Source organism: Glycine max, chromosome 18 (genome assembly GCF_000004515.6).
Source record: "Glycine max cultivar Williams 82 chromosome 18, Glycine_max_v4.0, whole genome shotgun sequence".
Classification (NCBI taxonomy): domain Eukaryota; kingdom Viridiplantae; phylum Streptophyta; class Magnoliopsida; order Fabales; family Fabaceae; genus Glycine; species Glycine max.
Genome location: NC_038254.2, coordinates 25,739,382 through 25,754,365, shown reverse-complemented (window position 1 = coordinate 25,754,365; position 14,984 = coordinate 25,739,382). Strand labels below are relative to the sequence as shown.

Below are 14,984 nucleotides of genomic sequence, written 5' to 3'. Positions count from 1 at the left end.
GCTCCGATCATCAGAATGACTATTATTATTTATGCATTTGGGGTAGAAAAAAATTTCCCATGCCATCCCAACCCGCTTTAGCTGGTTGAGGTTTCCTAAACTTAAAAAATCATCTGTTTAATAAGTTTTTTTTTATTTTTCAAGTATTATTGTCCTATTTCTCTAAACTTTTCTTAGGCATTTTTCATAGTTAGACTTTGAATTTTTGTCTGAAAATTTTTGTGCTATCTTTTCATGATTTTAGGGTGTTGCTCACAAGTTTTCAGCTCATTTGGATATCGTTTGAGTATAGTTGTAGTTTTACCCCCGTTGATGCTTGTTTGAGAAATACATGATTTGTTGCATATAGTGCATGACTAGGGGCAATCTAGGTGATTTACAACCCTTTGATCCTGAAATAGATATAACCTTTCATAGATTAGTTAGGCATAGTGTGCATCCTGATCATTTAGTGCATTTTGAGCATTTTGAGCATTCTGAGTATTCTAAGCATTAAGTTGTTGGTGATTCTGAACATTCTGATTTTGAGCATTCGACTGCTAATTTTCATACTGAGAACATGGCTCAATCTCCACCTCGTGAGACGACTCTTAGGGAGATGGCTGCACCTGACTTCACTTATGAAAGCTTGTGCATTCAATATCCTGATGAGGATGTTCCATATGTTCTCAAGACTGGACTAATACATTTGCTGCCCAAGTTTCATTGTCTTGCAAGTGAAGATCCTCATAAGCATCTCAAGGTGTTCCATATTGTCTGTTCCACCATGAAGGCCCCTGATGTCCAGGAAGATCATATCTTTCTAAAGGCTTTTCCTCATTCTCTGGAGGGAGTAGCGAAAGATTGGCTGTACTACCTTGCTCCCAAGTCCATTACCAGCTGGGATGACCTTAAGAGGGTGTTCTTGGAGAAATTCTTCCCTACATCTAGGACCACTGCCATCAGAAAAGATATTTCAGGCATTAGGCAACTTATTGGAGAGAGCTTGTATGAGTACTGGGAAAGATTCAAGAAATTGTGTGCAATCTGTCCTCACCACCAGATTTCTGAGCAACTCCTTCTACAATATTTCTATGAGGGACTTAGCAACATAGAGAGGAATATGATTGATGCTTCCAACTCCCAACAATTCAGTGCAAGAAATGATGTTATTGTCCTTAGAGGAGTCCATGATGTGGCCACAGATTCATCTTTATCTGCTGAAAATAAGAAGCTTGAGGGAAAACTTGATGCCTTGGTCAACCTAGTAACTCAGCTTGCCATAAATCAGAAATCTACATCTGCACCTGTTACTGTTGCAAGAGTCTGTGGTCTATGTTCTTCTGCTGATCACCATACAGATCTCTGTCCTTCTTTGCAACAATCTGGAGTCAATGAGCAACCTGAAGCCTATGTTGCAAACATTTATAATAGACCCCCTCAGCAGCAAAACCAACAACAGTAGAATAATTATGATCTTTCAAGCAACATATACAATCCAGGTTGGAGGAATCATCCAAATCTGAGATGGGCAAATCCTCCACAACAACAGCAGCAACAACAGCTTGTCCCTCCTTTCCAGAATGTTGTTGGTCCAAGCAGGCCATATGTTCCTCCTCCAATCCAGTAGCAACAACAAAGACAACATGCAATTGAGGCCCCTTCTCAAACTTCCTTAGAGGAGTTAGTGAGGCAAATGACCATCCAGAATATGCAATTTCAGCAAGAGACAAGAGCCTCCATTCAGAGTCTGACAAATCAGATGAGGCAGATGGCTACTCAGTTGAACCAAGCTCAGTCCCAAAATTCTGACAAATTGCCTTCACAAACTGTGCAGAATCCGAAAAATGTGAGTGCCATCACCTTGAGGTCTGGCAAGCAAATTGAAGTGCCTCCACCTGTAGCAGCACCTGCACTTGAACCTGTCAAGCTTCATTCTACACCCGGAAAAGAGGATGAGCTAGCTGCATAAAGGAGAAAGATTCCTGATCATGAGGGAGCTAACAAAAATTTTCATGCAGGTGGACCTTCTTCTAGTAGTTCTGACTTGCAACAGCCTTCTATCCCCCTTCCATTTCCACCTAGAGCAATTCCAAACAAAAAGATGGAAGAAGTGGATAAGGAGATCTTGGAGACCTTCAGGAAAGTAGAGGTGAACATACCTCTGCTAGATGCCATCAAGAAAATTTCAAAATATGCCAAGTTTCTAAAGGAGCTGTGCACCCACAAAAGGAGGCTCAAAGGCAATGAAAGGATTATCATGGGCAGAAATGTGTCAGCATTGATAGGTAAATCTATTCCTCACATTCCTGAGAAATTTAAGGACCCATGTACTTTCTGTATACCTTGCATTATTGGGAATAGAAAATTTGAGAATGCCATGCTAGATCTAGGAGCATCAGTTAGTGTTATGCCTCTGTCCATTTTCAATTCTTTATCTCTTGGACCTTTGCAACCTACGAATGTGGTGATTCACTTGGCAAATAGAAGTGTTGCTTACCCCGCAGGTTTCATAGAGGATGTGTTGGTTCGGGTTGGTGAACTTATTTTTCCTGCTGATTTTTATGTTCTTGATATGGAAGAGGGATTTTCCCGTGGTTCAGTTCCAATTATTTTAGGCAGGCCATTTATGAAAACAGCCTGAACTAAGATATATGTTTATGCTGGCACATTGTCTATGGAATTTGGTGATATTGTTGTTCATTTTAACATTCTTGATGCCATGAAACATCTATCTGAGGATCATTCTGTTTTTCGTGCTAAGATACTTGATCAGATTGTTGATGATTATATGTTTGATTTTGATTCTCTTCATGGTAGGAAACATCTATTTTTATCTTATCTGCATACTTGTCAATCCTCATGCATTGAATCTGAATCTGAGTTTGAATTTGGTCCAGTATCTGATTTTTATGCTGAGAGTAAATTTGAATTTGAGTCTGGTTCTGATTTTCTGGGTGTTGTACCTCTTGATGTTGATTTTTTAGAGTCAGAACGCACTAACCATGTTGCAGGAAGTACATATACTTCTGACTTGCTTTATGAGGTACAGGCTGAGGAACCCTCCTCTTCTCCTACCCTGGTTCCTCCCACTGTTCAGCCACCATCCACACTAGAGTTGAAGCCCTTACCAGTAAACCTCAAGTATGCTTACTTAGAGGACAAGGAAAAATTTCCAGTGATTATCTCTGCCTCCTTTGCTGTTGAGCAAGAGGAGAAGTTTGTTACTAGTGCTCAAGAAGCACAAGAAAGCCATTGGATGCACTTTAGCAGACATTCCTAGTATTAGCCCATCTACCTGCATGCATAGGATACTTTTAGAGGATGGAGCTAAGCCAGTGAGGCAGCCACAGCGGCGACTCAACCCCATCATTTTAGATGTGGTGAAAAAGGAGGTGACCAAGCTCTTGCAAGCTGGAATCATCTACCCCATTTCTGACAACCAGTGGGTGAGTCCAATCCAAGTGGTTCCTAAGAAGACAGGCCTCATAGTGATCAAGAATGAGAGGGATGAGCTTATCCCCACAAGAGTGCAGAACAGCTGGCGAGTCTGCATTGATTATAGGAGGCTGAACCAGGCAACCAAAAAAGATCATTTTCCACTGCCATTCATTGATCAAATGCTTGAGCGCTTGGCAGGTAAGTCTCATTACTGTTTTCTTGATGGTTTTTCTGGTTATTTACAAATTCATATTGCTCCTGAGGATCAAGAAAAGACCATATTCACCTGTCCCTTTGGCACTTTTGCCTATAGGAGGATGCCCTTTGGCCTATGCAACGCCCCTGGTACCTTCCAGCGGTGTATGCTTAGCATTTTCAGTGACTTTTTAGAGAGTTGCATAGAGGTGTTTATGGATGATTTTACTGTTTATGGATCCTCTTTTGATGCATGTTTGGATAGTCTGGGTAAAGTTCTTAATAGATGCATTGAAACTAACCTTGTGCTGAATTTTGAAAAATGTCACTTCATGGTAGAACAAGGTATAGTTTTAGAGCATATCATTTCTAGTAGGGGCATAGAGGTAGACCCTGCAAAGATAGTTGTTATTTCACAATTGCCTTACCCCTCTTGCATGCGAGAGGTTTGTTCTTTTCTTGGTCATGCAGGGTTTTATAGGCACCTTATCAAGAACTTTTGCAAAGTGGCCCTTCCACTATCCAATCTGCTGCAAAAAGAGGTGGAGTTTGATTTTGATGACCAGTGCAAAGAGGCTTTTGATTGCCTCAAGCGTGCGTTGACTACCACCCCTATCATTTAAGCACTTGATTGGACAGCCCCATTTGAGCTGATGTGTGATGCATCCAATTATGCATTGGGGGCTGTCCTTGCTCAAATGATTGACAAGCTGCCTCGGGTGATCTACTATGCTTCCAGAACTTTGGATGCTGCCCAAGCAAATTACACTACCACAGAGAAGGAGCTATTAGCGATAGTTTTTGCTCTTGATAAATTTCGTTTGTATTTGCTTGGAACTCGTGTTATTATTTATACTGACCATGCAGCTCTGAAGTACCTGTTGAAGAAGGCTGAATCAAAGCCTAGATTGATCAAGTGGATGCTTTGGCTCCAAGAGTTTGATTTGGAGATCCGTGATCGGAGCGGTGCATAGAACCTCGTGGCTGACCACCTGAGTAGGATTGAGCGTGCGTCTGAGGACTCACCCATTCGGGATGATTTTTCGGATGACCATTTGTACATTCTGTATAATATTTCTGATTCCTTCCCCACTCCTTGATTCGCTAATATTGTGAATTATTTGGTTGCTTCTGTTTTTCCTCCCTTAGCATCTAAAGCTCAAACTGATAAAATTAAGAGCGATGCTAAGCATTATATTTGGGATGACCCCTATTTGTGGAAGTTGTGCAGTGACCAGGTTATTAGGAGATGCATTCTAGACCATGAGATTGACTCTGTCCTGCAATTTTGTCATTCTTTCGCACCAGGTGGCCATCTTGGCATACAGAGGACAACTCGCAAGGTGCTTGACTGTGGTTTCTATTGGCCCACCATCTTCAAGGATGTGTGGAGAATCTGTAGCACTTGTGAGCCTTGTCAGAGAGCAGGCGGCTCACTTTCATGGAGACAACAAATGCCTCAATAACCCATGTTGTTCTGTGAGGTGTTTGATGTCTGGGGTATAGACTTTATGGGGCCTTTCCCTGTCTCTTTTGGTTTTGTTTATATTCTCCTTGTTGTTGATTATGTTTCAAAATGGGTGGAAGCCAAAGCCACCAGAACTAAAGATGCTAAGGTTGTTGTGGATTTTGTTAGATCTAATATGTTTTGCAGGTTTGGAGTCCCTAGAGCCATCGTTAGTGATCAAGGCACCCATTTTTGGAATAGATCCATGTATGCCTTGCTTAAAAAGTATGGGGTCATGCACAAAATTTCCACACCTTACCACCCCCAAACTAATGGGCAGGCTGAGATTTCAAACAAGGAGATAAAAGGATCTTGGAGAAGATTGTGCAGCCGAACAGAAAGGATTGGAGCACCAGGCTGGATGATGCTCTTTGGGCGCATAGGACTGCCTACAAAGCACCCATAGGAATGTCTCCTTATCGGATTGTCTTTGGCAAGGCATGTCATCTTCCTGTAGAGATAGAGCACAGAGCCTACTGGGCTGTAAAGACTTGAAACTTCTCTATTGATCAGGCTGGAGAGGAAAGGAAGTTGCAACTAAGTGAGCTAGATGAGATCCGTTTAGAAACCTATGAGAGTTCCAAATTCTACAAGGAGAAGACCAAGAAGTTCCATGACAGCTTGATAGCTATGAAAGACTTTGTGGTTGGACACAAAGTTTTATTGTTTAACTCTAGGCTCGGACTCATGAGTGGTAAGTTTAGGTCAAAGTGGATTGGTCCTTTTGTGGTGACTAATGTTTTTCCTTATGGTATAGTTGAGATCAAAAGTGAATCCACAAATAAGAGCTTCAAGGTCAATGGACACCGGCTGAAATCATTCCTCACAAATCCTTCCTTGGTGGAAGTAGTGGTGGAGGAGACCTCCTTACTCATGAGTGGTAAGTTGAGGTCAAAGTGGATTGGTCCTTTTGTGGTGACTAATGTTTTTCCTTATGGTATAGTTGAGATCAAAAGTGAATCCATAGATAAGAGCTTCAAGGTCAATGGACACCGGCTGAAACCATTCCTCACAAATCCTTCCTTAGTGGATGTAGTGGTGGAGGAGACCTCCTTACTTCACCCTACTTCTCTTCTGCCATGACTTAGGGTGTTTTCTTTTTTTGTCTCCTTCTTTACTTTTATTGCACTTGTCCAAATTTATTGATTGTTCTGATTGCTCTTGATCTTATGATTGTGCTACATTAAGGACAATGTGTTGTTTAAGTGTGGGGGGGAGATTGTTCTTTGTTTGGGGTTTTCTAGGTTAATTTTGTTATTTTGGTTTTATATTTTGTGTACAACACTGCATGTTTCTCTTTGAATTCTAGGTTATGTACAGGTATTGGGTAATTTTTTTTTGAAATAGGAGTTTCTTGGCATTTTGTGAATTGAAATCGTTGTTTTTCTCTACATGTCAAGTGGGTTTTGAAAGGTTGAATTGAAAGTGATAGATTTACCCTTGGTGAGATTTTGAGCCATCATCATCTATTTTATTCGGTGTGTTTTGCCCCATTGATTGCTTGCACAATAGCCTTGGCTTGACTCTTGTTGATACTTCTTAGTTCACATGCATGTTGGGAGATGATATAGGAATTTTGTTCTTATAATCCTCTAGCCAAATGTGCCTACCTTGAATTAATTCCTTTGATAGCCCTTTTGAGCCTATGTTCCCTTTTCTTTGTTTTGAAGCTCATTACAAACCTTAAGTGAAAAACCATGATCTCACCCTACCCTTAAGGAATTTTGGAGCTTTGGAATTGTTTTGGGAATAAGTGTGGGGGGGTATGTTTCATTGGAAGATATGTTTTTCTTTTTTGGCCATGCTTGATGATGTATTTTTTCCATGCTTGATGTATATACATATATTGCCTAATTGTTGCTTTATTTTTCAAATATTCAAAATGCTTTCAAATTTTCATTTTCTAAAAAAAATAATAATAAAATAAAATAAAAAGAGAAAAACAGAAAAAGAATGAAGTTGAGGACTTGGACCGGTTTGAGGTCTTGGTTGATTTTGTTGATATTGGAGGTTTTGGGTTTACTTTTTGTGCTTAATTTTTAATTTTGGTTTTAGGTTTACTACTTTTGCTTAATTTCCACTTATTCCCCATTGCTCCTCTATTCCTTTGGGTTTTAGCTACTTATCCCATACTTTCCTCTACCTTGTCCCTGGCCCCATTACAACCTTAAAAGACCTTTTGATCCTCATGTGCATGTGTTTATGGTGTTTGGTTGTCAATTTTAGAGTCTTACCAAGTCTATGTGGTGTTTGTTTTCATGGGTGCTCTGAGAGTAAACAGTAGCCTAGACACTTAAGAGATAGAGTGCATATCTTGTGAGGCTTTATCACTTTTCATTCAATTCTTGAGCTGATTGACTACCTCGCCATGTTTGAGGTGCTTGGATGATTTTCATGACTGTCTTGATTCTTTAACTCTTTACGTGTTGGATGCTGCCCATTCCTTGAGATTCATTGAGAAATATGTAAATGTTTTTGTGTTTGTTTGTCTCTCTTTAATGTCTCTGGATTTGTTCCTTGCTTTGCTTTTTGATTTTGCCCAGTAGTGCAAAAGGCTAAGTGTGGGGGAATTTGATGTGTGTCGCAACCTACCCTTTTGCGGGCGAGCGAGGTGAGCCTCACGGGTGCGTCTTCCAAAGGAGAAAAATGCGCGGAGTCGCCACCAACGTTTATTTGTGGAAAACGTCGGAAAAACCAAAGGAAACCGGTCATGAAGAATATTCTAGATTCGGGAGTTGTATTTACGTTTGAGGAAGGTATTAGCACCTCTCACGTTTGTCCCAAAGGACAACAGCCTTAAATTAGAATTGTGTGAAATTGCGTATCTAACTTTTATTTCTTTTTTTATTTTTGAGGTCGACAAAAGCAGGGCTCTTGCTCCTACGTACCCTCCATCGAAGAGGAAATCAGACCTACGTAGTTCTTTCTAAAGGACGAGTCAAGCGCTTCTTTTTACTTGGAAGGAGGTCCTCTTAAGGCATTGGACCTTAAAATGACCTATTTTTACTTGGTGAGAAAAACTTAGGTATCGAACCTTAAAATTCTTTTTAGTGATCTTTTTGCGGACGAGTTTGACTTTGCGAGTTGATTTTAGCCTTAGTTTCACTTTAGTTATTAGTCAATTCAATTAAGAAAGAGAAATCCCAAAGAGAAACGTCTGATGGATTTTTTTGGTTTATTTTACTAGAAGATATTTTTTTATTATTATATTATTATTTTACCTCTTTTTGGTTTCCAACGTGGTTACGGCATGACCGAACGGTCGGATTTCATTTTAACAGAAATTAATGGATATTACAATTCAAATGATCGGTGGAAATTTATTTTATTTTTCGATTAGGCGAGAAAATGACTTAAGTAAATGAATAAAGCACGTCAAAAAGGGGGTACGGAAAGTAAATGAAACGAAAATAAAAGTATGCGAAACAAATGGGGACCACCAAGGGTACATAGAATGAATTAAAAAGTTCGATTTCGGAAACTTACCGGTTGAAGACCGACGAATGACGAAGAACGAACGACGAGCGGCGAAGAACGGTTGAAAATCTTCGCGAAATCACCCACGGAAACATTACGGAAGCGCCTCGGCTTGGATTTTCTTCACGGAAACAATTTTCCTCACTAATTTTAAGTGATTACGAAGTACCAGAAGGGCTTAACCCCTTTCACCTTCACTCCTCCCTCTATTTATAGGAAAATAGAGGAGGAGCTTGCCACCCAGCTCGCCCAGGCGAGCCAGGTTGCTTCCTTTAGAAGCAACCGCCTTCTGGAGGAACATCCTGGAAGGCCCAAGTGGGCCTGGTTGCTATTTGCACCCCCTTTTTTACTAAATACACCCCCTTTGCTTTTTTGATGATTCTTTTTCCGTAACGTTATGAAACTTTACGAATTTCGTAACGATACTTGTTTTCTTTCCGTAAGGTTACGAAACCTTACGGGTCATGTAATTACTCCTTTTTTAGCTTTCGGAATGTTACGGAAACTCACGGATTGCATAACAATACTTCCCTTTGATTTCCGGCATGTTACGGAATTTCACGGATTGCGTAACAATGCTTCCTTTTTGATTTCCGGCATGTCTCGAAACTTCACGTATTGTGCAACAAAGGGTGCCAAGTACCTCGCAACGGTCAACCAAAGGTTGCATGCCATCAAACAATAGTCCCCAGACGAAATTAGGGTATGACAATGTGTCATTATTTTCTCCTATTTCTTACCCCTTTCTGTCACCATTTTAATTACTGATTAACCTTAATTGTCAAATTAATTATGCAATTTTATCATTCGGGCCTACTTGACTAATTTTGTGTTTTTAATTTAATTTCAGGAGAATTATAAGCAATTGGGCTTGGATCCAGAATTGGGCTGAACCGTCGGCTTGGACTTGAAGAGAGCAGACAATTTTATTTATCGTCCAGTTTTATTTTATTTCGTTTTTGGGCTGTATTTTTGTAATTGGGCCACCAGACCTTATTTTAGTGAGCCCAACTGCTAGGGTTTTTAAGAGGTGGTTGGTTACTGTTCACGGAGGAGGAGACTATAGGGTTACATTTTTCAGCTTCTTTTCGTGTTACTGTTCACGTATACTGTTCACGTAGCAATTTCAAGTTTCGTTTTTTGCTTCAATTTCCATTTCATTTTCTGCTTCAAATTCCATTTCGTTTCTGTTGATTATGGAAGGTTGAATCTCTACTGTTGTTTTCTCTTGAGGATTAAGCATAGCTCTCTTTGAGGTTTTGTTCTTAATATTAAATTCTGATCAGTTTTTTCCCTTCACCAATTATTCTGTATTGTTGCTGATATTAATCCATGCATGCTTAATGCATGATTAATTGTCTCTGTGCTTAATTAAAGTTCATGCTTCATGGACATGTGAGAGGGATTAATTGGTGTATGTGTTGCTTAATCACATAATGACAGCCTTGTGTTAATTTTCGCTTAGTAAATTAATTTGGGTTGGATTAAGTGGTTGAACTGATTAGGGATAAATTCTTGTAACTTAGGATAAGAGACTTGCTTTTGAATCAAGGGGAAACAACATGTTTTAGTTATGTTATTTCTTAATTCAAGTTTGCTTGCTGTTTAAATTACAAAAACAAACAACCCCCCCCCCTTCATTTCGTTACTGTTTTATTATTATATGTTATGAATGTTTGTTTGATCATTGCTCACTGGGAGACGACCTAGGATCACTTCCTAGATACTGCATTTTAATGTTCATTTGATTCGGATATGGCTCCGATCATGGGTATTTTAAGAAATCAAGTTATTATATTTTTTTTCAAAACTTTAAAATTAAGCATAAATTCAAAAAGAAAGGGAGCGAAAGGGATGAGTGAACTGTAGAACCAAATTGTATGCATTCTCTTGATTTCAGGATTGTCATCATCAAAAAGAGGGAGATTGTGGAAGCAATGTCTTCCAAGGTTATTTTGATGATGCCAAAGAATCAAGAGTTAAGCAAATTCCAAAGTTTCAAGAATCAAGATCAAGATTCAAGACTTAAGATTCAAGAATCAAGAGAAGACTCAAAAAAGTTTTTCAAAACATTGAGTAGTACAAGAAGCTTTCACAAAATCATTACCTAAGAGTTTTACTCTCTGGTAATCGATTACCAGAAGGTAGTAATCGATTACCAGTGTTTTAAAACGTTAAGATTTCAAATTTCAAGAGTTACAACTTGTGTTTAAATAGTTTTAAATCATTTTAAACTTGTGTAATCGATTACACAATACTTGTAATCGATTACCAAAGCTTCTAAACGTTTTAATTTTCAAAATTCAAAATGAAGAGTCACATCTGTCGATGTGTAATCGATTGCACCTTAATGGTAATCGATTACTAGTGACTAATTTCAAAACATACATTTCCAAAAGTCACAATTCTTCAAGTGACTTGTTTCTGAAGATTTTTTCAAAAGTCACAACTTTTTAAGTGACTAGTTTCAAAGAAATTGCCAAGAGTCACAAGCTTTGACTTGAGTCATCAAGAGATTATAAATATATGACCATGGCATGAGTTTCAAAAATCATCAATCATCTTTGAATCATCTATCTTTTACATCATCTTCTTTCAACATCCTTGAATCAATCTTTCAACATCTCTCAATATCTTCTTTCATCTCTTTCAACACTTTCAACAAAACTTTCTAATTCATTTCTCTTCATCTTTCTAAAAGTTTTTGCTCAACACTTTCTCTTCCAAGAAAAGTTCTTTGTTCAAAAACTTGTGCTATTCATCTTTTTCATTCTCTTCTCCCTTTGCCCAAAGAACGAAAGACTAACCGCCTGAATTGTTTTGTGTCTCTCTTCTCCCTTACAAAATATTCAAAGGACTAACCGCCTGAGAATTCTTTTGATTCTTCCCTTCCCCTTAAGCAAAAGATTTCAAAGGACTAACCGCCTGAGATATCTTTTGTTTCCCCTTACAAAGATTCAACGGACTAACCGCCTAAGAATTCTTTGTCCCAACACATTGGAGGGTGCATCCTTTGTGGTACAAGTAGAGGGTACATCTACTTGGGGATTGTTATACTGAGAACAAGAGAGGGTACATCTCTTGTGGATCAGTTCAAGTGGAGGGTACATCCATTTGGTTTATCAAAGAGAACAAGGGATGATACATCCCTTGTGGATCTTTGGCTTGTAAAGGATTTTACAAGGTTGAAAGAAATCTCAAGAACCGCAGGTTGCTTGGGGACTGGATGTAGGCACGGTTTGTGGCCGAAGCAGTATAAATCTTGTGTATGTCTTCTTCTTCCCTACACTCTTTAATTTCTGCTGTGTACTTTTAATTATTGCTTTTACTTTTGGTTAAGTTTCTATTTTTGTTCTTTACTTTCTTAACTTAGTAGTAAAAGCCTAATTGAATCTAGTAGCATTAAGAAGGATAGATTTTTAATTTGTCAAGACACGTTCATAATTAATTCAACACCCCCTTCTTAATTATTCCGAGGCCACTTGATCCAACACCTTCACATTCTTGTCAATGTGAAACTGACACAACAAGTTCGTAGCATCTGGGAATACATTTTTCAATGCATTCATCAGAGACAAATTAAGACGTTCTCCTCCCAAGTAAGCAAAAGTAGCGGAGAATGTCATTCCTGTTGGTGTAACACCAATAATATCAAGCAACGACAGTTGGTACCTATTTGTTTTGTAGGTAATGTCATTCCTATTGGCATTGTAAATTTTTTTTATTGTTGTATAACTATTGTCATTGTGCTCCTTCAACGTCAAAAGAATATTTTTTGGCTTCACCATGGACTTCGTCATATCAGCAACAATAATCTTCTCATTTGATAGTCGACTCACAAATGGATGCCCAACAAATGACTTTTCCATTTCATGATTGTGAGTCCCACAAATTTGTGAATGTATGAATACATGGTTTTGATGATGCCAAAGAATAATCACACAAGGTTGCTTTCAAGATTACTTCAACAAACATTCAAAGGTTAAGCATTGCTTCAAGATTAATACAAGGTTGCATCAACAAACAAGCATTGCTTCAAGATTAATTCAAGATCAAGCTTTTGCCTCAAAACAAGTGTTTCCAAGATATCAAGGCTCTAGTAATCGATTACCAGGCAGTGTAATCGATTTCCAGAAGATAATTTTGAAAATCAGCATTTAAAAAGGGTTTTGAATTTGAATTTTGAATCATGTAATCGATTACCAGAAGTTTGTAATCGATTACCAGCAACGACACTTCAGAAAGCACTTTGAAAAGCCATGACCCTTCAAAATATAACTATGCAATCGAGTACCAAAAACTTGTAATCAATTACCAGTGAAAAATTTCAGAAAAGACTTTTTGAAAAGACGCATTTCTTCAAACCATTTTGAAAAGGCATGAAGGGCCTATATATATGTGTGTCTGACTTCGAAAAGCAAGAGAGAGATTCTAAGAGAACTTAATTGCCAAATGCTCTCTCAATAACTCTTGGGGAAAACACTTGCAAATCTATTGAGAATTCATCCAGGAACTTCAAATTGTATTATCATCTCTAAAAGAGAGAAATTTCAGTAGGAACTTCAATTTGTATCATCCACTCTAAAGGAGAGAAATCTTTATGTTCATCTCAAAAAGTCAGTTGTAATCAAGAGATTGGTTGTCTCTTGAATTGTGAGAATTGTAATCAAGAGACGGGTTGTCTCTTGGAAAATATTTGAACACATGGGTGAGGGATCCTGTTCGGCTTCCGGCAAGTGCACCGGATTGCACAAGTAGTATAAAACGGTAAGAACCGAGTATCAAACACTCGGGGAACTTATGTTATTTGGTAAGCTATTTCAGAAAATAGGTGTCTGGTGTGTAAAGGTAAGTGTGAATATGAACAAGTGTATAAACTATCTGTGCAAAAAGAAAGAAAATCACGCGAGAGAAATGATGTGTAAAAACAAGTAGAGAACACGTTGGCCTTTCTAATATGTGCCTGATGCAAAAAAGATATTCTCTATCTAACAATGCTCATGTGTTCTTATGGTGTCTCCTGAGATACTAAACCCCGATTCCTCATGATAGTTTAGCCTAATCCTGATCAAGCATCGTCCGCAGATTCCTCTTGTAAGACTAAACTCAACCAGGACAGCATTAAGACACACATACACAACTAAATTATCACACCGTGATTCCTCCTGATAGTACGACAACTTAGCCCTGTACTATCAAGGAATTTAGAGTCAGACCAGTTTCCACTGTTGAATGACCCTAAGAAAGCATGCATCTATGTGATCAAGGTAGAGGCATACTGGAGTGAAAAACAGATAGCACAGAGAACACCAAAACATCATTAAATAGATAGAAATATATTTACATCAGGTACCTACAGGGAAGATCCAACAGAGGATTTATCTTTCCATACCAGGAAGCCTTCTTTACAACAAAGAGAAGAACAAGATGAAAGATTGCAAAAGTACAAGTGGCAAGGATGTCTCCTTTACCTCTAGGATCTCACAATCACTCACAAACTCATCTCAATCTTTCAAACCGGCTCTTGCTTCAAGCTCTGGTCGCTGCAAATCTTCACACAACCAAATCTCTCAAAACTCTCTGCAACTTGGACCTTTTTCTCTCTCTAGAAACCCTAGACATGTAAAGCTTTGAATCGTAGTCCAAACTCTCTCTCTAAAATCTGATTTCAGGCTTAAATAGGTGGCCTTGTTCGTGCTCGTGCGCTTAGCGCACTTATGGACCGCTTAGCGCACATTAGTGAATTTCGGCTTAGCGCGTGCCTTTCTCGCTTAGTGGATGAACTGAAGTGGTGCGCTTAGTGAACCTGTACAGCTCATCTTCTTCCAGAGTCTTCCTCTCACTTAGCCCATGAGTGTTGCGCTTAGCGGACGCTCGCTAAGCCAGCAGATTGGCTTAGCGAGAAGGTGAAAAACAACACTTTTCAAAGCTTGCCTAATTAACCTAAAATTGAGAGAAAATGATTAATAAACACACAAAATAGAGGTACTAAGTATTTATTACCTATGCTTAACAGAAAATACTTATAACACTACAAAATAACCATAAATTGGAAGAGTCTGATACAATTTACACAAGTTTTATACAGAAAAGTTAGTCGTTTTCACCGACTAACTACTCCCCCAAATTTACAGTTTTGTTTGTCCTCAAGCAAAAAGAGAACAACTCACTTGTCCTCAAGTGACAATGACATGCAGTGACTATGTACAAAGTTGTATGCAACAAAAGTTACTGATTGCATGTTAAGAGAATGGAGTAAAATGCCCTCATCACTTGTCTTTCACAAGGTATGCAGTTATCCAAAGAGAAGAATAAAATGTAACCTGAACAATTAGATGGAGTTAGGCATGAGACAGATATCAAGGAAAGTAGCTTAAACCACAAT

General features: G+C 38.7%; 1 non-coding gene across 1 annotated transcript; it reads right to left on the bottom strand.

The window, feature by feature from the left end:
* Positions 1–937: 937 nt before the first annotated feature.
* Positions 938–1,044, bottom strand: LOC113000332 (small nucleolar RNA R71). The gene has a single exon (XR_003265622.1). It is a non-coding gene; the product is annotated as a small nucleolar RNA R71 (small nucleolar RNA).
* Positions 1,045–14,984: the final 13,940 nt, after the last annotated feature.